Genomic DNA, 27,870 nt, shown 5'->3' on the forward strand with positions numbered 1-27,870 from the left:
CAGCAGATCTGTTCGAAGTAGCAGCTTTCCTGACTATTACATTAGCTGTCACAAGCATGAATAGCATTAATCAGTACAGAGATAGCTTTTTCTTAATACAACGTACAGGTAACGTTCCCACCATTTTTTTAATGTCTACTTGACTAGTTCCACACCCCTATACAGTAGGTTCTCCTTATCGATGCGATCCGCCCAAAACGATGAATGAATGAGTTTCAACTGAGTTCATCTCCATCCAAGTACAACTGCGTGGCAAATACCGTACTATTCAGTCTGAAGTAAATATTTTTTTAACACTGAATGTGCGCTATTATACTTACAATGCGACCATCAAGTGTTTGTGCCACAGGCGAGATTAGAACCTGGATTACCCGTTTTAAATTCTGTCACATGTGTTTGCATCCAATTTCTGTGATTAGACGCTCACTAGTACTTCAGTAACTAATATGAGAACACCAAACGGAACGCCGCCACATTGAACTGAATGTTCAAAGTGAAGAAAACAATTTTTTATCGCTGAAGAAAACATAAAGAAACTTTGGTGCGAACACATACGACTGTGCAGTTTTGAGTGGTTACAATACGTGGCGTAGGTGGCCTAAAGGCAAAAACCGGCTGTGAAAGGCGGGAAATCTGGTTTCGAAACCTGTGCCTGTAAAAATATTTTAAATAATCACAATGCAATCAAATGGTTCAAATGGCTCTGAGCACTATGGGACTTAACATCTGAGGTCATCAGTCCACTAGAACTTAGAAATACTTAAACCTAACTAACCTAAGGACATCACACACACCCATGCCCGAGGCAGGATTCGAACCTGCGACCGTAGCAGTCCCGCGGTTCCGGACTGTAGCGCCTAGAACCGCTCGGTCACAGCGGCCGGCTACAATGCAATCACAATGAAAATACACATCAGCGTATTTATGAAATACAACATGTTCTCATAACGCCGAAGAAATTCAGAAAGATTATTCAGCTTGTTTTTTATGCATAACTTTTTCAACTACAAAACTGATACAAAAAATTTTGGTCATTAACTACCATCGCCGTGTATGTACTGAAACTGATCATGTTGGCAGGATGTTCCAACTATTGTTCTAATCAAGTGAGAAGAGTATGGTGACTACTGTTCCAGGTTGTAGCTATTTACAGACTACGTGGAGGGAAATTCTGCTTTATACAAGAAGCCGTTTTATAGTTTTTTTTCATCTAGAAATGTTTCAATACTTTTGGTGCTATTTTCAGTGGATTCATTTGTTTATTTTATTTCTCATATAAAGCTGTTAGTTGCGTATCCTCCCAAAATCAGGTAGCTTTACTGTAAGATTAGTAATGATCACTTAATGCTCTTTCTGCGACCTCGTTGTAAGTAATTTCAAGTCCAGTCACACTGTTGCTTTGTTATAGGTGTGTCTACCTTGACTACACAAATTTTTGTGAAGTTATCATGCTTTACCATTAAACCAATTCAGTTTAAGCTTTCTAACTACAGGCTTTCTCAATCAAACTGTGGCTACGATTTACTGGACATCACCCAACAGTGTGTGTCGCGAAATTTTTTTCTGTCCTGGAGCTCTGAACTTCATACGTTTATAAAAAGGCTCTTTTTATTGTGATCTCTGATAATGTGTAATGAACTCAGAGGCAGACTGTAAATAATCAGATTATGGATGTTGCAGTTCTTATTCCCCTGCTTGTTAAGAAAAACTGGAAAGTAATTCCCGTCTTATGCGAGACACCGTTGTTTTTACCGAAACATATTTCAGCACTTTTTGTGCTGTCTTCAGTGGTTGTATTTGTTTATTTTCTTATCCACATTAAGCTATTAGTTGTGTATGCTGGTAGCATTAAATCTAGTTGTTATTTGCAGATGCTGTAGATTGTGTAGTAGATTAGTTGTTCTCCATTATATTTGATAAATTACTTCTGTTCCTTACGTTGTTTGAATACTCTATAGTGAAACAGGAATTCATGTTTTAAATGTTTGTACGACGCTTACTATCAAAAAACATCGTACATCTTATAAGGAAAGAAACATTCTTGGCATCACTGCAAAGCATTATTTTGTTTTTTGTTTCCTAAAAGATAGATTGGTATTTTCAAACATTTAAATGTTCTGATAGATAAATAAATATAATTAAAATCACCTGCATTAAAATTCCAAATGAAAACGGAATGACATAAAAAACAGAGCAAAGAAACACGTTACTATGATGATTAATGGAGCAAAAGAAGAAATTAAAAAATTACATTTAAACCAATTAACTGAATAAAATTAATGATCAAAGTTATTTCCATAAAGATTAAAAATTAATAAAAATGTAAGAGTACCTTATGAGATTCAAGCCCAGAACCTTGAATATGGCAGAAACGTATCTTAACTACTGTGCTATGACAGCACTTAAGATAACAGTATTATTTCTAAGTGTGTAGCCAATCGCGTGAAACTGTCTGCGCATTTGCATCGAACTGTTCATTCACGTAGCAAATACTTGTATTTGGGAAAAGTACTACAACTAACGCTTGTTGTCGTCTTTCGAACATATTAGTGCATTGTGCCCCGCCGCAATTACAATATCCTTGCTCATATTGAGACGAAACGAGTTATTTTTCTAGGATGCACACCATGATTCCCGTGTTGTGCTGAACATAGAAGTCCTCTGCATGACATCACAGTGCAGAAGGGTGTCTGGCAGTTTTTTGTTCGCCTAAGAGTCGGAATTGCTTACCTCCTTTTTTCATGTATCTTGATTAATTCTTCTATGACACCCTTTATCGACGAGAAAATAAATTCTGATTTCTCTTATTGCTTTCGTCACGCCATGGCCTATTTTCATTATGTCTCAAGTTTATTATACAGCAATTATTTATTTTTATTATTTTAGATGACAATAAATAGTCGCAAACACAGCGCATTCAGCACATAACAGTATCTGTCATTCTTTCTCCCCGTTCCCCTACACTCAACCTGTCTATTATTAATAGGCTTCTGAAATCTGGCACGTGCTTTATCCTAGAATGTGATGTACACACGGAACCTTCATATTGACGTCGTATTTATTTAGCTTTAGTTTCAATCAGTAGTTGAGTTGTTGATAAGTCTTATTTTTACAGTTAAAAACAAAAAAGCAATTAAATTTATGAAGAATAGATCCATGTTCATAATATAATAGATCTTATATAAAAAAGGAAAACATAAAATTATTACTCTTTAGCTGCATGGGCGGCAGCAGAAATTTATCCAGGATGAGGGCAAGTTTCTAAAACTTCCGTTACTGATCAAGCTGATTCAGTGGCTTTGAAGAGGTCGGGCTCCAAGAAATAAATGTTACAGGATATAAAATACATTGCATCTAAAAGTAGTTAATATTTGTTTGACGTGAGATTACTTTGATTCCTAATAGGTAAGCATATTTCACAATAGGGTATCCAAAGCATATCTTAATATGATGCCATCTCTCTTTTCGAGAGAATGATCTCAATTTACATCTGTTTATGGGCAAATCAATTGCATCCATCGAGTGAGGAAGTAAAACAGGAGTAAAAACTACTTATTCATTTATCAATAATGTCAGGTTGATACCGAAAATTAAAAATCTGATATTGAAAAAAAAAGAGAACTAAGAAAATCAGCTAGTTCTCAAAGTGGGGACGTAGGAAATTACTTACAGGAAAATTTATTGTAAGACTGATACCATCTGTAAGTTTCATATCTGTTCATTTTAATGGATTTCTTGTATTATTTTCATGTCTTCTACACTTTTTCATATATCAACTGAGAATAGTGAAATATGTTTTGGAAACTACATTTTTAATTGTTTCTTAAAGTTCATCCTATGCTCAGTATACAACTAGATGAACGTGGAAAGCCTGTAGAAGAGAATGTAACAGACAGGCCCCTGGTAACCGAGGCCGTTTCGCTTGCCCTGCGTGACACATTAACATAGAGTCATGTCAACTAGATTGCGGAATTTATAACTATGTAGCTGCATATTGTGCTATATCTTTCCGCAGAGATCGGAAAGATATCACATCCAGAGATGACGTGCTTTTTGCCTTAATCTTTCATACACTGCTACATCACAGTCTTTTCCAAAAAATTACACCTAACAGGAAACGCGATAGCTAAAAGAATCGTTATTTTCCGTAAGGCAGATGCAGCGTTAAAAACGCAGTCGATAAAAACGTTATGCTGATGAAAACATAAATGTATTAAGCCAACTGAAGACGCATGGAAGCCCTAAAGGCATATTGAAATAAATAAAACTATCCAAAAAGTGCCTTCCAGCTATATTTCTTCAAGTCATTCTTCTAGAGACACAGAGCTCAACCATCATTAACATGAACAAATTAACGTTTCCCCTTTGCCTTACGAAACACAACCAAAATTTATTTTAATGAAAGTGAAGGAAAGTGCGTCTACACAATGCAATCAGTCTGTATTTTCTGGCGTATAAACGTCATTTGGGTAAGAAGCCGACGTAACACAAAAACTGAGGGCTATCCACATAATCAGGGAAACTCGTAGTATACGGTATACAGATTTCAACAGTAAACTCTCCGTCACACACAGTATGGTGGCTTGATGATTACAGATGTACCAGTTAGCTCCCGATTCATTAAAGAATCGAACTCCCAAGCATAAAACAGTTTCAAAACTCTGACTACTTTACAATTTTGTTAATGTATAAAATATTTGACATTAAGCGCCAAAGTGAAAAAAGTTAAAAAAAGGTTTTTGAAAATATTTTACAGTTTGTTGGAATGTCTCACATTATGAAACTCTGGGTGAGTCTAGTCTGGGTAATTTTAGGCAAAAGCTCGTTTTTGACGCATCTATGTATTCATGGTGTCGTATCTCCCGAGCTGCGCGGCATACAGTGATATGATTTTGCACTAAGCGGTACACGTAGATATTGTCTGCAAAATGCGTGGCGGATAGAACTAATAGTAAAGAAGTAATAAATTAAACAGTCATGTCTAATGCGGCAGTCTTGCTGAATGAACAGCGAAAATGCAGTAAGCTATAAACTTTCTTCCTTGATAATTTTTTGGGCGAGTGTAAGCGAGAAGAAGTTTCGAAAAGGTTTGAAATTATGTATAAAGTTTGTTGCAACTCGCTAAGTACTCTGATTCTCAAATAATGGATGAATACAGTTTGGATATCTGCCAGCAGTGAGTTATGCTGCCTCAATACAAACACACAGTTTCTATCTGCAATACTTGTCTTACTGTGTTAAACCTTTGACATAAGCAGATCATGTCAACATTTAAAATTTTTAATTTTGGTCAATAATTACACTAAATACTGAAAATAAATCTTTAGGTGCCCTTAGAAACCGTTACACAGGCAACCTGCAGCTGGGTTGGGTGCCATGAACCGGATTAGACGTTTGGTAATACAGATACGTATGACGAAAAGCTGGTCGCAGGCCCGCCCACATCACCTTCTAATTAGCTGCATTCACCCTCAGACGGTAACGTATTTCGAATAACGTCTCTATGCAGCGACAACCGCTACGCGTTCGACATCGCTTTCTAAACGTCAGCCAACTTCGACCAGAGCGATACAGTTAAAAGTAATTTAAACAAATTTACAACATGAATGCCTAATCACTCCACAACTACTCATTACGTTTCGGAAACGAGAGTGGTCGGCAAGAAATAGCAGCTACTTTATGAGAAAACATGGTAGACAAAATTATGCCTAATAATTAAAATTTATTTAAGCGATGTGCAATTTCAAGCCCTGTAGATTCAAGATCCTATGGTTGAGTCAGCGAAAGGAGATCTCTGAAAGTTGTGGTGCGGATACTTCACATATTTATCGCATCCTATTACGTAACACTAATCCGCATACGCCTCTTTAAAGCACTGTGTTGTTTTCGCCTGCACTTCACATCTGGAAGCTGGCTGGGAACGGCACTGTCATTTGTCAGTGACCTTTCGGCGACTCAACTATAGAAATGCACCAAAAGAACGCCCTAATAGTGCCATCGTGTCGACTAACGCAACCATTTGGCGAAGACACTGAGTGACGCTGCATAAAATTATATCAGATACACTGTCAGGAAAGATGAGAGAGCTACATGGATTCCTACAGCTGAGGATAGTGATGGATGGGAAATTCTGTAAGAGGACTTTATCCACCAAGGGATGACAAATGGTTCTAGATTATGCACCGTTTACAAAATTTAAAAAAAAAGATTCAAAAGAGATTGAGCCCATACACTAATTGTAATAGCACCACCATGTTTAAGATTGATGTTTCATACCGATTCTTGTAACACGAGTAAACGATGTACGTGGCTTCGTGTATTCACTTCTTATAACGCTACGCTGAAATGTTTGCTATATGATCATTGGCGATAGCAAACGAATCAAAAGCTTTCGTGTAAATCGCATTCATTTTAAAGTAAAATACTTGAGAATAATATCTCTCTTTGTGATTAATGGGACGTTCGTCGCCGACACAATTAAGGAATATGGAAGAATATCCTGCCATAATTCTACTGCTTTCTACGACGTAAATATCATCTATGACCCGTCATCGGTTTAAACTGAGTGGTTATCGCATTGTCCACTTGGCTTTATTGAAGAATCGCATGCGCTGTACTACAGCGTATCACACTCGCTCATGAAATTTCAAACCGAACTTTTGTAGAACAGGATGTGTATCAGACTAGCAGGGACTTCGGGCACTACAATTTGTTCAATTTGTTTGGAAATCAATATAGAACATAGGGTAGTGATCAACACGTAATGGACTTGCCCTGAAAATGTTACTGGATAAAAGTAGATCTAAAAGAAGAGCAGCAATGCTGTGAATTTCAAATTCTATAGAGGAGTAGATGCTCTTTCAAGTAGCGATTCGAGCAAGCGTGGATAGAGAAGCCTTACAAGATATAAAGGCTTGACATTCACTTACTTTTACGGCAGATGTTTCGGTCGACTGCATACAAATATATCTCGAACTAGGTGTTATAAAGTTTGTTAGGTTTGGGAAACAGGCCACTACACAAGTTCACAAAAGAAGAGCCTCCTAAAGCAACTTCTTAAACTTGTCACAAATTATGGGCGAATTTGAATGATGCTGGGGGTGAATATAGTGAACCAAAGGATATAAAACTTGCAAAATGTGCACAACGGAAACTATTCGACGATCGAGCCCAATTATGCAGCTTTACTACAATTATTCATTGAAACATGGCACTTCAAACTAGATAAAAATTCTGAAACGTCACCGCTACATTTTGTCACCCTTCATAATCACTAAGTATTAAAACTTACGAGCTTAATATTTGTAGATCATCCTTTAATCGTTTAACAAACCTGCACACAAAATTTCAACAAAACCTATGATTGTCGGGTGGGGATCCCTAAACTATTTGTGCGGTATCAACCTACTATGATATCCACTCGCCTCTGGATGCCTCTGCACGTATGAGTTATCAGCAGGATGTCTTGAGAAACAGTTTTCCGCTGCCATGATGAAAGAGTTTTAACAACAGAGAACTTCCCTTCTAAAATCTCCCTCGGGGTCGGATATCTCGTCATGAGCTAATAAAATTGTCCGATCTGGATATCGACATTTTTATCGCTGTAAGTGTCGTGCTATTTCCTGTTAACCAGTAACTGCATATTTAAAAGTTGACGTAGCTCTCATTCACTGTACAAATGCCAATCAAAGACCAAATATCTCCGATTGTATTCTAATATGGTTGCTTGAAATATTCAAGCAGAATACCAAAGCTCAGTGTTAAAAATAAGTTGCAATAGAATCTTACCAATAATGACGAAGTCGGGGTACGTATTAAACAAGACTGTTTTTAGCAATATTATAGTAAACGTGTTACAGAACTGTCTTGTAACATTTTGTCCACTACAGTGACGAATGGTGCTCGGAATAAAGATCTAAATCTCAAAGATTATAGTGCCATAGTTCCTTGGAGGTAAAAAAAGAAGGCAGCCGTCATTATTTCACAAACTTGAAGCCGACGTCCGCCATCTTATGTAGCCCAATAACATTAGATTCACCGCACTACAGACAATGTGTAATATAGACTGCGTGTGACATCGTTGCACTGAAACCAACATCTAAGTCACGTGATTTGGAACAGAAAGCCGAGTTTCTTTTATTACTAAATGAGTGGAGTGGCATTGACAGTTACAGTTTTTCTCATTTACAGCTGAAATTAAGCACTCATTTTAACAATAAAACAATTTGTCTTATTGCTGTTACACATGTAGTAGTGTAGTTAATCTAATATGAAAGCGATTATTATCGTTTTTACATGTTGTCAGGTGTAATATGCTGACAGTTCTGTTTAAAAGTAACAGAATTATAGTTCTTCACTGAATTCTTGTTTTGTTGCACTGTGAGTCTTTTAGGCCCCCAGCTTCTACAGGAGTAGGAGACAAGATATTAGTCTGGCAGGCAGCACAACTTTTCTGACGATTCCTCAACAAAACGTGTGAAATGTTCTGTTACGTTTTAATAAGAAATGAAATTCATTTCTGTCTACAATGTCCGGTTTTCACACTTATATTTTACGACTTTTACCACTTAAGAGTAATGCCGGTATGTAAAGCAAGCAAAAGATTGACACTTTACATGAAAATAATCTCCTCAAAGAACTTTACTGGGCCATTTAACGAGAACTGGTTTGGTTGCGTATGACGCTGTCAGAATTATAGTTGGTGACTCCACTCGTCTGCTTTGAGTAATGACATCATACCAGCGACAAGGACGATATCTTTTTCTACTTCTATAGACGCTACACCATAGGCCATTGATAACACAGACTGCGTGTGACGTAAATACACTGAAACCAATATCTAAGTCACGTGACTCGGGGCAGGCGCCTAGTTTCTGTTATTACGCACATGGTGCAGTGGAGTTGACAGTCACAGTTTTTCTGATTTACAGCTGAAATCAAGCATTGGTTTTAACAAGAAAAAATTTGTCTTATTGAGTTACGCATGTAGTGGTGCAGTTAACCTGATTTCTCCAAAATTCCAAATATTAATGCGATGATTATTGTTTACACATGTGGCCAAGTGAAATATACTGATAGTTTTGTTTACAAGCAACAGAATTACAGTTCCTCTGTAAATACTTGTTTTTGTTGCATTGTGAGTCTTTTAGTCCACTGTTTCCACTGGAGTCGAACACAAAATATTAGTCTGGCAAGCAACATCACTTTTCTGACTAAAAATTAAATCCATAAATACCGGTAGTTATGCAAAATGAGCGTCTATATTTTACTACTTTTGCCACTTAGTGATGCCAGTACGTAAAGCAAGTAAAAGGTTGCCAGCTGTAATTAAAAAAAAAAACTGAGAAAATTTAACTGGTTCAGTCAACAACTACAGATTTTATAGGTATAATTAACAACCTACATTTATAATTAGTTGTGTATGACGATGTCAGAAGTAAATCTGCACCACGAAGCACTTTCATACTGGCATATAAACTCACTCAAGACCTGCTGGAACTGTTTTTTAATGCTGTGATAAGTAATAGAGGAGCACAATATCAATCCAGCAGTCTGAAGCTGCTTCCAAGAGATTTTTGGTACACATTCAGATTGGTACATTTACTAGTGCTAACTACATACCTCATCTTGTTTCTTCCACATTGTATTTGGCTAGGAAACTGAACAAAATTCTGGAGTGCCTCATTTGGGATATTTCACCATGTTCTTAAATTTCTAATACCGGTATAATGGACAGAAGAAACAGAGGTAGCTCATCTATTATACCCAATGATCATGCTTATCTGTGCAAAATGGGCCTGAAGGTATTAGACCAATGTCCAATTTTAATGTGAGAAACCCCTTTAAGAAATTAGTTACCTCAGCTTTGCAGGACATATGGAATGACGTTTTCCTTCAGCGTAATAAACATGCGGCAAACACTCCTCCCCTTGATAATCACATTTATCAAATGAGTATTGTAAAATAAGGCTATGTGATGAAGTAATACTCTACAGCAAAAAGATACACCATGCTCTTATTAGAAGTGTCCAGACAAAAATAGTTTTGTTTAATAATCAGTGATTTTGAGATTGTTTCGAAAATAGAGTTACATACACAAGTGGTGGCACTTACAGATGAACTGTAGTTTTTGTATTTGTGTATGTGAAATAAAGTAATGAATTTGAATCCCATTCTGTAAACATTCTCTGCATGTTTCTTAAACTATGTTGCTGACAAATGAGACATTAATGTCTTATATTTGTTTCAGTGTGTAATTCAGAGTATCACTTTCCAAATTTCTATGAATTAAAAATGTTTTATCATCTTAACTTTCAAAATGACTAAACTGTTTCTTTACTTCTTCCCCTCATACAGACTATCCACTGCAGCAAAAATTGGATTAAATAAAGTAGATTCTAAACGATCTCTGTTAAGTGATACAGTAGTAAATTTCCACAGTACAAGGATATAAGTTTTGCGTAAGTGCTGTTTTTTCTGTGATAAATTAAGTGCTTCTATTATTACCACCAATACTTCGATTTTTCTTTTGTGTTAATCGCTGATTTTAGAATTCTGTTCAACTTTTTGGCGCCAGTAACTGAAAATGTTGTCATCAGAAATGTAGCCCCCCTTTCACTTTACCAGAAAAAGCTGCAACCTTAACACAGATAATATAGCCTATTGCAGTTCCTAAAGAAGTTATGAAAATAATGTTGATCCTGCTTAAAGAAAAAGGCTGTTTACCTCTTCTGAGGGAGCAGTTCTTCTATAACAAACAGACGACAATAATAAAACAAACATAGTGGTATCAAGCCTGATTAATGTTTGTATGAAGCCTCTAGGGTGTATTTTGCTGTCCATGCAAATGATGATTTTTTTTTGGGGGGGGGGGGGGGGGAAGTTGGTGTGTTGGGCATTGGTGTTGGCATAATTTCACTATGCTGTAAATGAATCCTCTGGTGCAGGGCACTTTAAGTAAATAAAGTGTGTGGCCATGTGTAGTATACAGTGTCTATTCACCAGAAATAAGCTGCAAGATTATTGTGTGAAACAGACAACCACAAATTGTGCAGAATGCTTTTTAAAGCTGCTGAATTCTTACTACCCAATACCTGTATTACTTAATGGTTTTTCTTGCTGACAACAAATGCAAGTTTCATCTGAACTGTGATGTACTTAACACAACGCAAGTCATCTGGACTATGCATTCTTGCCTGCTGTTCTGAGAGGAGTAATGGATTCTGCTGCAAAGGTATGGTACTCAGCAAGCTCCCATCTAACATTAAGCTAGAAACTGGGAATTTCTACTAATATGAAAAAAACTGTACTTACTTTAGCCACTTTTTTTATTGCTTTAAGATCTAGATTCAATAATTAAGAAGTTCTGTTTGTTGCTTGGTGGGTATGAATGTGTGTTGTAAAGCTATATATTAAATAGTAATGCACTGCAAATAAGACTCGGTTTTTCCAAATGTAAGTAACTATTTTGTTTGAAAAATCAATTGTAATCAAGTTAGTATTAAGTTACCTGTGGGAGGCAAACAGCAAGTATCCAGTGTAACTGTGGATGCAGCCACTTTTATCAAACTTTCCTTTTACTTTAATTAATTAGCTGTTGTTGGTATGAATATAACCATGCACTATAGGTACATTGATGTTGTGGTGTCACCGCCAGACACCACACTTGCTAGGTGGTAGCTTTTAAATCGGCCGCGGTCCGCTAGTATACGACGGACCCGCGTGTCGCCACTGTCAGTGATGGCAGACCGAGCGCCGCCACACGGCAGGTCTAGTAAGACGTACTAGCACTCGCCCCAGTTGTACAGACGACTTGCTAGCGAAGCTAAACTGACAAATACGCTCTCATTTGCCGAGACGATAGTTAGCATAGCCTTCAGCTACGTCATTTGCTACGACCTAGCAAGGCGCCATTTATCCTTTGCTATGTATCTAATGAAGCATGAACCATCTGACCGATGTACACCAATTATGGAATAAAGTTAAGTATTACTTCAACTACGTACTTTATTTGCTACTACAATTTCCGTTAACTGTTCCAGACCTCACGCCAGTCTGCGTGAGCTTGCACGCGTGCGTTTCGGCCTCCTCTAGTAACACGGTGTTGGCTCTTCTGCCAACACTACAGATGTTAATAAAGACTTTTTACAATTTGCTTGTTGTTGACTCATTCCACATCCTAAGGATTCTCCATCTACAGTGTAATTTCATTAGAGATCAAATTTTGTACTTTGTATTAGCAGCAGAATTAATGACCTTCATATATGCCTGGAGAAATCTACTTTTGACTCGCAAATGGATGAAAATCTCGATTGTGAAAGGAAACTATTTCATTATTTCCATGAGCTGAAAGTTGATGAATGACAAAGGTTTTGAGACGAAATATCGTTAAAAAAATAAAAAATAAATGGAAATGAGCATATGGCATCCTTGGCCAGAAGGTCCCCATAAGGGGAAGTTCGGCCGTCAAGTGCAAATCTAATTTCATTGGACAACTCATTGGGCGACTTACGCGCCTGTGATGATGAAATGGTGCGGAGAACACAACACCCTGTCCCCGAGAGGAGAAAACCTCCAACCCGGCCGGGAATCGAACTCAGGCCCGCTGCATGGGAGCCGAGCACGTTACCACCCAGTTAAGCAGGCGGACTACATACCGTAATATCTAGATCACTATACTAGTGTAATCAACGTTTTGTAACATTTTGTGCTTCATGTTTTGATATCGTTTTGGTATCTGTACCGGATTAAGAAAAACTCAGAAATTATATGCGCTTATTTTGTGTAAATACCTGATATTATGCTAATAAACGAATTTCCTTTCTTACAAAAGCATACTAAAACATTTCACACATATTCTTGTGCAATTGTTAGAAAACTAATGCTGCATGCGAAACAGTTATTTTGCCTTTCACTCCTGCGGAAGAGATCAACTACTGGAATTCACAGTGAAAATAAATAAATAAGTAAAATAAAAATAAAAACAAGCATTCACTACAGAACAGTGGTTCTTCTGATAGTTAAAAAGAACTATTAATACGTTTCCAAGATGGCCGCTGAGTGAGATGACAGGTATTTCCTTCGTCCGCTAAAAGAACTTGTTTAATAGGAAATAGCGTCAAATTTAAATTTTCTTTGTTTTCTATACTTGCTGTAGTGTCCGTGTTTGTCATGCAACTGAATACTAGCGACTCAGCAGAGCTTGTTCTTGAAAAAACTTCGTGTTATCTGAAGTCCCTATAATCGAGATGTACCCCGAAACTTTGTGTGACATAAACACAAAAAATTCTATTCAAGTTTTCTTGATAGTGCAAAATTCGTTTTAAAAACACAGCTACTGGTTTCATCAGTGTCTATTGTCGTAATAAAAGTGTAAAATAACGTTTCTAAAACGTATTCAACTAGTACATTTCGTTTTGTTTACTAGTTAGATAGATGTGATGTAGGCCTAAATTTTCCAAATTATAAACGTTTTAGAAACCTGATCACACACGCCTGATAACGTAAATTCTCTAAAAGCAAAGTAATTACTAATTCATTCTTCTGTCATTGTATCTCTAAATCAGCACAAAAACAACAACAATCGCACATAAGATCTTTGTGTCTTTTTTGTTTATACACAGCCAATATTGTGTCCTTGAGAAATTTAAAAAGGTTCTGTAAACTTAATTATTTTTTCGAAACTGACAATGAGTGAGAAATGTGGGAGCTGTTATAGGGTAGTGAGTAGAGGGATTTGGTGTAAGAAATAGTTCCACTGAGGGGGGGGGGGGGATGGATGCAGTGGGGAGAATGTTGGGAGAACAGAAGAGGCCCTCTCGTGGAACTGCAGAGTATGCAGTAGGAATATTTTGATTGGGGAACAGGAAAGGAAAATCTGTGCCTTTCAGGCACAATTGGAGAAAGCAAGGTAGGCACTGATAAGGATCAAGGGAGACAGGGGAGAGGAGGGTGGTTGGGAACTAGCAGCTGGTAGGAGGATAGGAAGAAAGAGAACACGATCTGACAATTCTTCAAGCCAAATACAGGGCTAAGTCATATGTTAGAGGACTTACGGTCTTTATGTAAGGACTTAACAAAACAGTTTGGACAGTGATGGGACATATGACACAGGTGGTGACCTGGACAAGATAGCTTCCCTGACTCATGGTACCAACATACGCCTTGTTGAGCTGTTCCAGAGCCATGATCGACCACATCTTGATGGAGCTGTGAGGTGAACCAATGTGGGGTTAGGGATGGCTCTGAAGGCAGCAGACTTCGCTCATTTTTCTCTGGTGCCCGTTGGGACTATCAACAGATGGGGTTTCACTAGGCATGGCCTACACCTAAACAGGACTGGGAAGATTGGTATAGCTGATTCATGAAAGTATAGAGGGTGGATCTCAGGCCACACATGGTCAAATACCTGTTGTTCTTGGTAGGAAAAGTAGATATTTTTTTAGGATAAATCCAGAAAACAGGTTCCCCCGCCTAAAGATTATCTCCAGCAGTTTAAAAAATACTGAAACAGTCATTCACAAGACAGATTTTAACACACATACCAGATGTCACAAAGAACAACAAACCACTGGAAAGAGTAACATGAAGCATTTCACAGACTTAAAAATCCTCCATCAAAACATGCAATCAATAAAAAATAAAATACACCTATTAGAAATTGAGCTCCAATCTTTGAACTGCACACTAGTTTGTGTTACTGAGCACTGGTGCAGAGACACAGAAATCCAATATGTAATATTATCATTGTATGAAAGGGCAAACTCTTACTGCAGAACTGCTTCAAGGGGTGGAGAATCATGCATTTATATCAGAAAAGAACCACAGTTCAAATCAAGACATGAGCTTAGTACAGTAAGCGAAGAGAAACACTTTGCAATATCAGGTATTGAATCAATAGGGCTTGATATCACCAAGAAATTAATCATTCTGTGTGTGTATAGATCTCCCAGTGGTAGGGTGGACACTTTTTTAAATAAATTAACAGAAGTGCCAGATAAAGTCTCAAGTACAAAGGTCAACATAATTCTTTGTGGTGACATTAACATCAACACTAATATCATAAACGAATCCAGCAGCACTCTCATAAATATCCCTCAAAGTTTTGGCATGTCCCTATTGGTCAATAGTGCAACAAGGGTCACAACAATGACTGCATCAGTAATTGACCATGTGACCACAAATATGAACAGAGGGAAATGTGATGTAGCTGTAAAAGATCTAGGACTATCAGACCATCTATGTCAAATAATAACAGTAAAATCAGGCTTCGAATCGTTCTCTAAACTCCAAGCCTACAAATGATATCCATCAGAAATCAAAATAAAAGATTTTTCGAAAGAACTAGCAAAATAAAGCTGGGCTGAAGTATATAAGTAAATTAATGTGACTATGAAATTCTCTAAATTCTCCACATTATTTAAATTGAACTTTGAATAGGCACTTTCAAAAGTATGCATGTCTGTATCACCATCTCACAAAAACAGATGGATAACAGCAGTATTAAGAAATCCTCCAAAACACTTAAACACCTCAGTTCCATGAAAAAGAGTGGCAATGATCAAGAATTCTTAAATTTCTCTCACAGATACAAAAATATCTATAGGAAGGTGCTGATTGCTGCAAAAAGTCATTTGATGACAAAGTAATATATAATGCACAGAATAAAAGCAAAGCAGTCTGGGATGTTATAAAAAAGGAAATGGGGAGAGGCAAACAAATGCAGAATAACATACTGCTAAAGGAGGGGGATAAAGTAATAAATGATTCACAGACTTAGCAACTACGTAAATGAGCATGTTTCAAGTATTGCAGAGAAGTTACAAAAAATTCCCCAAAACAAGTATAGCACCTGTAAATAATGTTGCACTAAATACAATGATATTACTTCCAACCACAGAGGATGAAGTTAATAAAACTGTTCAAAAGCTAAAAAATGAAAAGTCAGTAGGCTTAGATGAAGTACCGATGTGTGTACTGAACCACCGCGTAGGGATTATACAAGGCCCCTTAACAAATATAATAAATGAATCGTACACATCAGGGACGTTTCCAGAGGAGTTAAAAGAGGCAAGAGTTGTACCTTTGCTTATGAAAGGTAATACAGAAGACGTAGAAAATTACTGGCCCATTTCCCTGCTGTCACCACTCTAAAAAATAATAGAAGCAATTATGAAAGAGAGATTAATGAATTACCTGAATAAATACAATATTTTAAGCGAATCACAGTTTGGTTTCCGAAGTAGCAAAAATATGGAGTCAGCCATAGTAGAATTCACTAAAGTTGTACTTGATGCTCTTGATAAAGATGAGTGTGTCACAGGTTTATTTTTGGATCTTTCTAAGGCCTCTGACACAGTTGACCACAAGATTCTATTAAATAAATTAGAGACATCAGGAATAAGAGGAGTAACTAATTACTGGTTTCGGTCATACCTAGCAGATAGGGTACAAAGAGCAGAGATAACACATACTTCAAATAGATCCAAAATGCATTAATATAGGGGTTCTGGAAGGTAGCATATTAGGACCAATACTATTCCTGATATACATCAATGACTTTCCCAGTAGTGTTATTCATAGTAAAAAAAATTCTCTTTGCTGATGACAGCAATATTATAGTCACTTTGGAAACAACAGAACTCCTTGCAGAGACAGCAAATGAAACTCTCAAGGAAGTTTATGATTAGTCAGTAAGCAATAAAGTGACATTGAACATAAAGAAAACTAATGCCATGAGTTTCAGTTTGAAGAGGAAAAATGACAATGTTAAATTAAATGTACCTCGATAAACTGTGTAACAAATGCAAAATTTCTAGGAATGAATATTGATTCTCAGCTGAAGTGGTGTGAGCTCATTGTAAAGATCTGTTCAAAACACTGGAGATTTTGACTGCTCCATGTGAATATATTTACCAGTCAGTTGTACACATCAAAAATAACATTGGTAATTACTGCACAAATAGCTCTGTCCATGACCATGGAACAACACCTAGACTTAACTTACATTTACCAAGAAAAAATAAACATAAAACTCAAAACAGCATTTTCTGTCAAGGAATAAAACTGTACAATAAATTACCAAAAGAGATTAAGGAAATTACAAAAATACACTTATTTAAAAAGGCAGCTAAAAAGTATCTTTTATGCAACACATTTTGTACATTGAAGGATTACTTAGATAGAACAGAGTAGGGATTTGGTAAAAAAAGTTATTCAAATAAGTAATAATAGTGATTATAAAACATCTAACATTCCGCATAACACCTTCACACTATGTATTTTTCCTTCTTTTTTCCTTTTCTAGAAGTACCCCAGGCTATGCATAGCACAATGCTAACACCTCTTCCTGTTTCTGAGCACAACGCCTCACTCATTATAGAGGGATGCTGACTCAGTTTTTCAGGATAGCAAATGGGAAGTTCCGGTACAGAAAATGGCCCAGAGATCACCAGTGTGTGTGTGTGTGTGTGTGTGTGTGTGTAGTGAGTGAAGTGTTATGAAATGATGTATGTATAGGGTGTGCAGTGACTGATAGTGAGATATGAGTAAACAGTGAAATATTACATTATTTAATAAGTTATTTGTAAAAAAAGTATTGTATACCAGGAGTAAATCTAATAACTGTGTCCAACTAGAAGTCTGTAAATGTATGTGTATACGAATTAGCTTATTTTAAATTGGTCCAATCTTGCAAATACTTTCACATGTCCTATATCCTTGTAAAAAGATATCTACCAATGAATAAAGCTACTATTGCTACTACTTCTACTGACCCCATGTAGTGGCAGATACAAAAAACCTCAAGGAGGGGGCGCTAAAGATATCTTGAGCTACCTTTACTTTTACGGTAATATAAAATAATCAAGTCACATGCAAAGTTTAAGAAAGTTTTATTTAAACTGATTACATAAATGTACAAGAAAATGCCATCTTATGATATAAAAAAGTTACAATTGAGGTTCTCTTCCTTACATGATGAATTCTGTGATCCTATTCTTCCTGGCAAATTGGTTAATTACATCATCAATAGGACAATCAGGGTCAGTGTGTTATGGTCAACAGAGCTAAGCGGTTAAGTCGCTCCTCGTTCATTGTCGACCTCGGCCATGTCTTTGTATGCCGCAGTGTGGGAAAACTTTTCTACTGCAGCAATAGATGCAGGCAGACAAGCGAATATTTTGTACAGCATGTGCAAAGTAGGATAGCCATGTCTAGGACAAACAGACAACGCCTGCATAACAGAATCACGATCATTAAAGGAGTTTATGCTCGTTTACTTGTATTGAAGTATCTCTCCCATTAGTCTCTTTTTTAATCACAAAGAGAGATTCTTCTTCAAAGAACGCTAGTTCAGTTAAGCACTAATTCAGTTTACGTGCCACATCATTACCGTCATGTTTGAGTAATTGTGTGGGCAAAAGTATGTTGAATTTTACGTGATAAATATTTTATTCAACAAAACGTTCCTCTCATGTCAGTCGTAACATGGTCCAGTTTTGAAATAAAAACAGTTATTTTGCAATATGTCATAGAATCATCATTATGATCGTAGTTTTCCCTGTGTCTTTGTCTGCTTGTAAGACGAGGAGCACTCATCTCCACTTCTAACTCTTCCATAACTGCCTTCACGTCTTCAACAATACGAGCAAAGTGGCTATCAGCATTAGCCCTCATGCCGTCGTATACCCTGAGCATCGAATCTAATTTTGCTTTTGCCATCGCAACGTTCAAGCTAGGGTCTTTGCTTTTGCCATCGCAACGTTCAAGCTAGGATCCTGTAAGATTTTGTGGCCTTGATATGTTGTGCTCATAATGCCACTCAGTGTAAACAGAGTGATAATAAACTCTCAATTAGAGAGAACTCGAAGGAGAATATTGCCTTTGGCAGCCGTTGTTCTATCCCTCCAACACTGCATTTCTTTAAGAACTTTGCAAACTGTTCCGAGATCAGCTGCGAATTGAATAACAGCATCATGTCGTTCAACCCATCTCGTTTGACAATGTTGCTGCAGCGAGTGTTTTAGGTGACTCTTCAGTGTTGCCTACCGCTTGCTAGACGCTGTAAAGATACCACTTCTTCAGTAGTACCAAGTGAGTTTCTCACACGTGTAACTTTGCAACTGCGAGAGACAGCGAGGTTGAGCTGATGACTTCGGCACGGTGCTACTTGTGCGTTGATAGCTTTTTTTTTTATTGTAGCCACAGCTCCTTTCAATTCTGACATATTAACTGAGCAACCATCACAGCTTATACCCACACTGTTCTCCAGTGACAGAGAAAGGCTTTTCGTTCTCCTGAGAATCGTAGCAATTAATACTTCACCAGTAACACTACGCTCTTCATCTTCACTCTTTTGAGGTTCATGGTCAATGTTTCCACTAAAATCATTGTCTTTATGGATATCAACGAAACCCAAAACCTTTGGTGTAATTTGCCGCCACCCTCGTCATATTTTGCAGCTAAACTCAGTTGGGCGACGTGCGCTATGTCCATAGTCCCATCGAAGATTATGCTGTAATAACGAGAATCTTCGATTTCCTCCAGTATTCTCGATAACATCACAGTTTCACAGCATGAAATAAGTTCGTACACCTTGTTTTACTTATGTAAGTGGCGTTCGTTCTAGCGGTCTCAAGATGATGTTTCAGTTGCAAGTCTCCAGCGTCAATTCTAAATCTTAGAAGAGCTCTAAAGTTTCCCTCGTTATTCACTGTACTTTCAAGATTATTTTAGTTTTCTAGTAGACTCCCATCATCTCTATGCCCACACAGAGGAATATTTTGCTTTCCATGAAATATGTTTCTTGAGCTCGGAAGTAGGAAAGATATAACATTTTTCAGGTTTCCTTGGAGCCATGAGAAGCTTGCGTTTCATATAATCACTAAAATTTCCTGACGCTAATATATCCAAATGATTGCCAATATCTGTGGAATCAAAGAAATCAGTCGATGAATTTTGTTGTGGAAGTTTCGACGAAGTGCTGGGCTCTGCCTGTACATCTGGTGGTGTTTTCGCGGCTGAATGGTGACCGGAATCTTCAGATGTTTCTACTTTTCCTTTTCTTATCATATAACGATCCATTTTATTATACTGTTACGACGTAGACACATTAGACGCCAATTATTCTCGAATAAACACTTTATTCGCACTGAAAAATGCAACACTAGTTCACTTAGCGCTAAAACTCAAATATTAATTTTTTCCACAGATATTTGAGCCAAAATTTGTAAAATTCTAATTCCTCTCTCTCAAACCCCACTCTATGGGGAGAGAGGCTGAGTTTTACTTTTGGCGAATTAAAATTTACGAAATAAATAAGGATTTTTTATTTATCGGTAACCATTTTCCACGCAGAAATGAGAACATGGATTTTCATTAATTACAGCCCCAACTACCAAGAGTCAAAACAAATGTTTAAGACAAAATGTACGTAGTATTTTATGTAGAATGTGATTCTGCAATAAAAAAATGGGGGTTCCAATTGGAAATTTTAAAGTTGCCTCCCGCCCCATCTCGCACCAGCAGATATCCCCCTCGAAAATTCGATATTTGAGCCAAAATTTGTAAAATTCTAATTCCTCTCTCTCAAACCCCACTCTATGGGGAGAGTGGAATCAAAGGAATCAGTCGATGAATTTTCAGCTTTGGATTTTACACATTTTTTCGTGTGAATCTTATTTTTCGAGTTATTCTGGTTTGTCAACTTAAAATTTACACCTTGTGCATGGTCTTTGCGATAAAGTTACAATCACAATCGCTGAATAACCTAACAGTGGTGTCATTCGGTCTCTTTTTCTTCCCACAGCGACAGCAACGCCCTAACCGGCCAGAAAGCAACACTTCTGAGTACGATGTCGGATGAGTGTGAATACTACAGCTTATATTGATGTGTAACAGTTTTTACAGTAGGGAATGTGTGTAGTGCCATAAAAATCGACAATAACGGAAAAATGACACCACATGTGTCATTACTTAGTTACTGTGGTGTGCGTACTGTAAGACCTTCAGTACACACACCATCAGATTATTTGACTTGTCGCTCTAATGAAGTAGGCGAGTGTCAGCAACATGTCTTGTGGTGTTATCGTGGCGTGTTTATCTTCTGCCGTTAGGTCAGACGATAGAAATGCCACTTGCACGCTTAGAGTAGCAGATTGATGGTGACCAACTTTAAACAGAAATTGATTAATTTTCACACATATTTATTAAAATAATAAAAAGCATAGATGTTACGTAATTTGATTCTGGATGCTGTTTACAATTGACAATCTGAAGTTCCTTTGGTCTTGGTACATTAATCTTATTCTCACATATCTCTGATACTTGACAAAGTGTCTATTCATTTATCTTCATGGCTATGTACAGGAATATGGCAATCTTATTAGGTGCAGACTGAAACTTGACTACAGCTACTGCAGACTAATGCAGACTGACTAATACACTGACTAATACACTCGTTATAATACCTAGCGCGTTCAGGTATCACTGCACAAGTGTGATCCGCGAGGAGAAAAGGTTCTACGTTAGCAGCAATCTCACTGGCTGCGTGACATTAATATGCAGATCGGCGGAAGCAGAATTTGGTCCGTCTCTAAGACAGCGCCATCTCGTAGTGCAGAGACGGACGAGCGCTGCGCCTGCGCTGTTGTGCTTAGCGGGCGCGCTCTAGTGGGAAAGTTGTGTACGCGCTGACTGCGCGGAACTATGTACACAACAGTTACCTAAGGACCTTCTGCAGTACATAACGGTACATCACAGGACAGTTTATTTACCATTCTCCTGTAGCGTACAGACATTTTCTGAAAATGTCGTTTTCCTTCAGTAACAAAAAATTGTAAGTAAACACCAGAACATCCGTAAAAAACAGTATTCCATTGGATTCCATAGGCCTATCATGGCACTGCACTGAACAGATATTTGAATGTTGTGTAGGGGCAGTTGAATTTAGTGAAACTAAACTTCTAATTATTGTTGTTTATAGGTCCCCTAACTCTGACTTTAGAGCATTTCTGCTCAAGCTAGAGAGGGCTCTTGATTCACTTTGTAGGAAGTACCAGAAATTACTTATATGTTGTGACTACAATATAAATTTTGTGTGTGATGGTGCAAGAAAAAGGATGTTGGGTAAATCTGCTAAATTCATATGATCTGATGCAGACTGTGTTTTTTCCAACTAGGGTTCAGGGGAACAGTAGCACAGCCATAGACAATATTTTTATTCATTCTTCATTACTAGATGAGTATTCTGTTAGTAAAAGGGTGAATGGTCTTTCAGACCATGATGCACAAATTTTAACACTAAAAAGCTTTTGTACTCAAACAAATGTCACATTTAATTACAAACTATGTAGGAAAGTTAATGCAACAGCAATAGAGAGTTCTTATAAATCTTGTCAAGGAACAAGAGTGGCAGGATGTTTATGGTGCCAGTAACATAGATGATAAATATAATGCTTTCCTTAACATATTTCTCATGCACTTTGAGAGTTGCTTTCCATTAGAACGTTCTAAACGGGGTACCAGCAGTAATAGGCAGTCTGAGTGGCTGACTAGAGGGATGAAGATATCATGTAGAACAAAGCGGGAATTATATCAAAATGTTAGAAGTAGTCACAATCAATTTGCAGTAGCCAATTACAAACAGTATTTTAAGTTGCTTAAAAATGTTATTCGGAAAGCAAAGAGTATGTGGTATGGAAATAGCTAATTCACAGGATAAAATTAAAACCATATGGTCAGTTGCACAAGGTTGATGATATAAAGTCATTTCGTAGTAAAAATATTTCTCTTAGTGATAAATCAGATATATGTACAGTATTCAACAATCATTTACTGAGCATTGCTGGTGAATTAAATAAAAAATTTGTTTCTACAGGGAATCATGTAACCTTCTTGACAATGCGTTTTCGAGATTGTTGTCTGAAATATTCCTCTGTGATACAGACAAGAGGGAGATTGAGGCAATAATTAAATCACTGAAGACTAAGGACTCTCATGTTTATGATGGAGTGACTAGCAGAATATTAAAGTACTGTGCTGCACATGTTAGCCCTGTATTTTGCCATATTTGTAAATTTTCCTTTAGGAATGATCAGTTTCCTGATCGATTAAAGTACTCTGTAGTAAAGTCAATTTATAGAAAGAGATAAAGGGATAATGTAGACAATTTTAGACCTATTTCTATGCCATCAGTGTTTGCTAAAGATATTGAAAAGGCTGTGTATGTAAGCATTTTATATAACACGATTTGCTATCAAATTTACAGTTTGGCTTTAGAAGTTGCTTAGTAACCGAAAATGCTATATTCTCTTTTCTCAGTTAGGTACTGGATAGGTTCCACAAAAGGTTTCGAGTGCTAGGCATATTTTTTGGTTTAACTAAGGCATTTGATTGTGTTGATTACAAAATATTGCTCCAGAAGTTGGACCAATACAGAATACAGGGAGTGGCTCACAATTGGTTCACCTCATACTTTAGCAACAGATAGCAATAGATCACTATTAACAATATTGAGAATGGCTGTGATGTGGGGTCTGAGTGGCTGAGTGGTGAACCATGAATTGGAGGGGTGGGGGGGGGGGGTAGGGGCGGATACCTCAGGGATCAGTGTTGGGGCCACTACTGTTCCTTATTTATATAAATGATATAACCTCTAGTATTATGGGTAACTCTAAAATTTTTCTGTTTGCTGATGACACTAGTTTGGCAGTAAAGGATGTTGTGTGCAACATTGGTTCAGTTTCAAATAGTGCACTTCATGAAATAAGTTAATGGCTTGCAGAAAATAAACTAACGCTAAATCACAGTAAGACTCAGTTTTTGCAGTTTCTAACACACAATTCAACAAAACTTGTCGTTTTAATTTCACAAACTGGGCATATGATTAGTGAAACTGAACAATTCAGATTTCTAAGTGTTCAGATAGATAGTAAGTTGTCGCGGAAAGCCCACTTTAAGGATCTTGTTCAAGGACTTAATGCTGCCATTTTTACTATTCAAATGGTATCTGAAGTGAATGATCGTTCGACACAAAAATTGGTCTACTTTGCTTATTTTCATTCGCTTATGTCGTATGGTATTATATTCTGGGGTAACTCTTCCCATTCTAAAAGGATATTTTTGGCTCAGAACAAGGCGGTTCGGGTAATATGTGGTGTATGTTCACGAACCTCTTGTCGACCACTGTTCACGAGTCTGGGTACTTTGACATTGGCCTCTCAATATATACATTCCTTACTGTCATTTCTTCTTAACAATATTAGCTTACTCCCAAGAATAAGCAGCTTTCACTCAGATAATACTCGGCGGAAATCAAACCTGCATTTGGATCGGACTTCCTTTACTCTTGTGCAGAAAGGTGTGCAGTATACTGCTGCATCTATTTTCAACAAGCTACCACCCGAATTCAAGAATCTTAGCAGTAATCCACGCGCTTTCAAATCGAAACTGAAGAGTTTCCTCATGGGTCACTCATTCTATTCTGTCGAGGAGTTCTCTGAAAAAGTAAGCTGATTCCTTTGTATTGTTCATTGCGTTTACTTAAACTTATGGACTGACTTTTTTCGGGTCCATAAACATTTTATTTTTATCCATGTTAGTTTTATGTTGTAATTTCATGTACCGATACGTACCATGAACTTCGAGGTTTGCTCTTCAATTTGGTCCTATGGAACTTGACGTGTAAATAAAAAAAATTAAACCCAACACTTTGCAGAAAGACGTCCTTTATCTACCCAACAAAGCAGAGTTTTGTTCCCCACACTTACAGCCAAATCAGTGAACGTGGAACGTAGAAACCTATATGGAATGTAACACCTACATTATTTAACATATCAAATAAGCCACTACAACTGTAAGGTAAAGGTAAAAGTATACAGACATAATAGTAAAGCGTCAAGAGGAGTAAAACTGTTTCTCAACACAAAAGAATCCAGTTCCAGAATTGTTGCTAAATCTCAGCCACAAACCGCAAGAATCTTCAAAACATTTGCTTTTGAAATAAAAGTAATTACATTTAGAAAAATTATTCTTGTGTTAGAAGAATGGTCGAATCATTAGAACCCATAAAATTTTTTTTAAGTGTCAAGGAAAGTGCCTATTATAATAACAACGGACAACAACAAAAATATTTGCTTCTTAGACATGAAATATTTGCTTATATTCTCTTGCTTTTCGCGGAATAAGTTGCAGATATACGCATATTCGAAAGTACGAATAAGTTGCAGCATATGTATTTCACTATAATTCATGTGTCTTGATAATTTAATAACGCATGGAACTTAAAACAAAACTATTTCGTTAGTTAAGTAGAGAATAATTATGAACAAACATTATCCGTTCGACGCATGTGAGTGTCTGCTTTGTCACCGCACGGAGCGTTAGTGTCTCTCCAGCTGTCATATCATGCGGGTATAAAAAAGAAGGGAAGAGTCAGTACGTCACAAACTTGAAGCCGATGCCCGCCATCTTAACTAGCCCAAAACATTAGATTCACTGCGTTCGTACCGCCATGGTAAAGTACGGTGATACTTCCCCGTAACGTCACTATGACTTGCCCGCGCACAGTTTCGACAGTGTTGGGTGCTTTGAGTGTGTGGAGAAGTAGTTGTTTCATCAAAAATGCCAGTCTGCGTTGTTTATGGGTGTACTAATCGATCTTTGTTTATGGGTGTACTAATCGATCTGATCGTAGTCTAAAGTTTAAAGGAATCACATTTCATTCGCAAGCGAAGCAATTCAAGCAATATTTTCATTTGTTTCTGTGCGTGGTTGTCCTCCGCAGCAAGTACAGAAATATTTATTTTGTACATAAAAACACCTTCTCTTGCTGCACCAGGTGTCCGGATACTTTTGATCACACAGTGTGTATTTATGTGTCTCGGGGTGATAGAGAACGATTCAAATGTTTCCCTTACGTATTCTGATTCTCCTCAAAGATATCGGTGATAAATGAAAACAGCTTTCTCCATATGTATCGGCAGTGCCTGCTTTGCTCGTTTTCCAAAGGGTCATGGTACAAACAGCACCACTCCTTGGCGATTAGGCGACTCCACCAAGGGAGTCAGCTCTACAGCTTAACATTTTCGCTCCTGTGTCGGCTCGGCAATCGTTTTCAGTGAGAGGGAACACTATTAGAATACAGCGAGCGGTGACTTTTTTAGTGACTTAGATTTATCTAATTCAGGAAATACATGATCATTTTAGTATCTCCCTCCATCTAACAAATATAAAATGTGATTTTCTTCCATTACCTGAAGGCAATTAGTAACTTCCAGGTCAGTCCCCTTCAATCCGCACACAATCGCTTCGTTCACACCTCTGTTAAATGCAAATAGGAGTCTAGCATCTAAAGCACGTTTCAAAAAGTCTCAAAGGAGCGTTAATATACGAGTGAATACTCGTCGTTGATCCAGAATAATTGTTGGAGCGTTTATATGATCAACATTTGGAAATCAGAATTGGGAAACCGGTCTACGAAAACCGTATTAGGGGAGCCCAGTATAATCTTAATGACTTAGTAGAACTAGAGATATAGTCCACAACTACATCTACATCTATACTCTACAAACCACTACGAAGTGTATGGCGGAGGGTACGTCACATTGTATTACACTCCTGGAAATTGAAATAAGAACACCGTGAATTCATTGTCCCAGGAAGGGGAAACTTTATTGACACATTCCTGGGGTCAGATACATCACATGATCACACTGACAGAACCACAGGCACATAGACACAGGCAACAGAGTATGCACAATGTCGGCACTAGTACAGTGTATATCCAACTTTTGCAGCAATGCAGGCTGCTATTCTCCCATGGAGACGATCGTAGAGATGCTGGATGTAGTCCTGTGGAACGGCTTGCCATGCCATTTCCACCTGGCGCCTCAGTTGGACCAGCGTTTGTGCTGGACGTGCAGACCGCGTGAGACGACGCTTCATCCAGTCCCAAACATGCTCAATGGGGGACAGATCCGGAGATCTTGCTGGCCAGGGTAGTTGACTTACACCTTCTAGAGCACGTTGGGTGGCACGGGATACATGCGGACGTGCATTGTCCTGTTGGAACAGCAAGTTCCCTTGCCGGTCTAGGAATGGTAGAATGATGGGTTCGATGACGGTTTGGATGTACCGTGCATTATTCAGTGTCCCCTCGACGATCACCAGTGGTGTACGGCCAGTGTAGGAGATCGCTCCCCACACCATGATGCCGGGTGTTGGCCCTGTGTGCCTCGGTCGTATGCAGTCCTGATTGTGGCGCTCACCAGCACGGCGGCAAACACGCATACGACCATCATTGACACCAAGGCAGAAGCGACTCTCATCGCTGAAGACGACACGTCTCCATTCGTCCCTCCATTCACGCCTGTCGCGACACCACTGGAGGCGGGCTGCACGATGTTGGGGCGTGAGCGGAAGACGGCCTAACGGTGTGCGGGACCGTAGCCCAACTTCATGGAGACGGTTGCGAATGGTCCTCGCCGATACCCCAGGAGCAACAGTGTCCCTAATTTGCTGGGAAGTGGCGGTGCGGTCCCCTACGGCACTGCGTAGGATCCTACGGTCTTGGCGTGCATCCGTGCGTCGCTGTGGTCCGGTCCCAGGTCGACGGGCACGTGCACCTTCCGCCGACCACTGGCGACAACATCGATGTACTGTGGAGACCTCACGCCCCACGTGTTGAGCAATTCGGTGGTACGTCCACCCGGCCTCCCGCATGCCCACTATACGCCCTCGCTCAAAGTCCGTCAACTGCACATACGGTTCACGTCCACGCTGTCGCGGCATGCTACCAGTGTTAAAGACTGCGATGGAGCTCCGTATGCCACGGCAAACTGGCTGACACTGATGGGGGCGGTGCATTAATGC

The sequence above is a fragment of the Schistocerca cancellata genome, chromosome 2 (assembly GCF_023864275.1).
Source record: "Schistocerca cancellata isolate TAMUIC-IGC-003103 chromosome 2, iqSchCanc2.1, whole genome shotgun sequence".
NCBI lineage: Eukaryota > Metazoa > Arthropoda > Insecta > Orthoptera > Acrididae > Schistocerca > Schistocerca cancellata.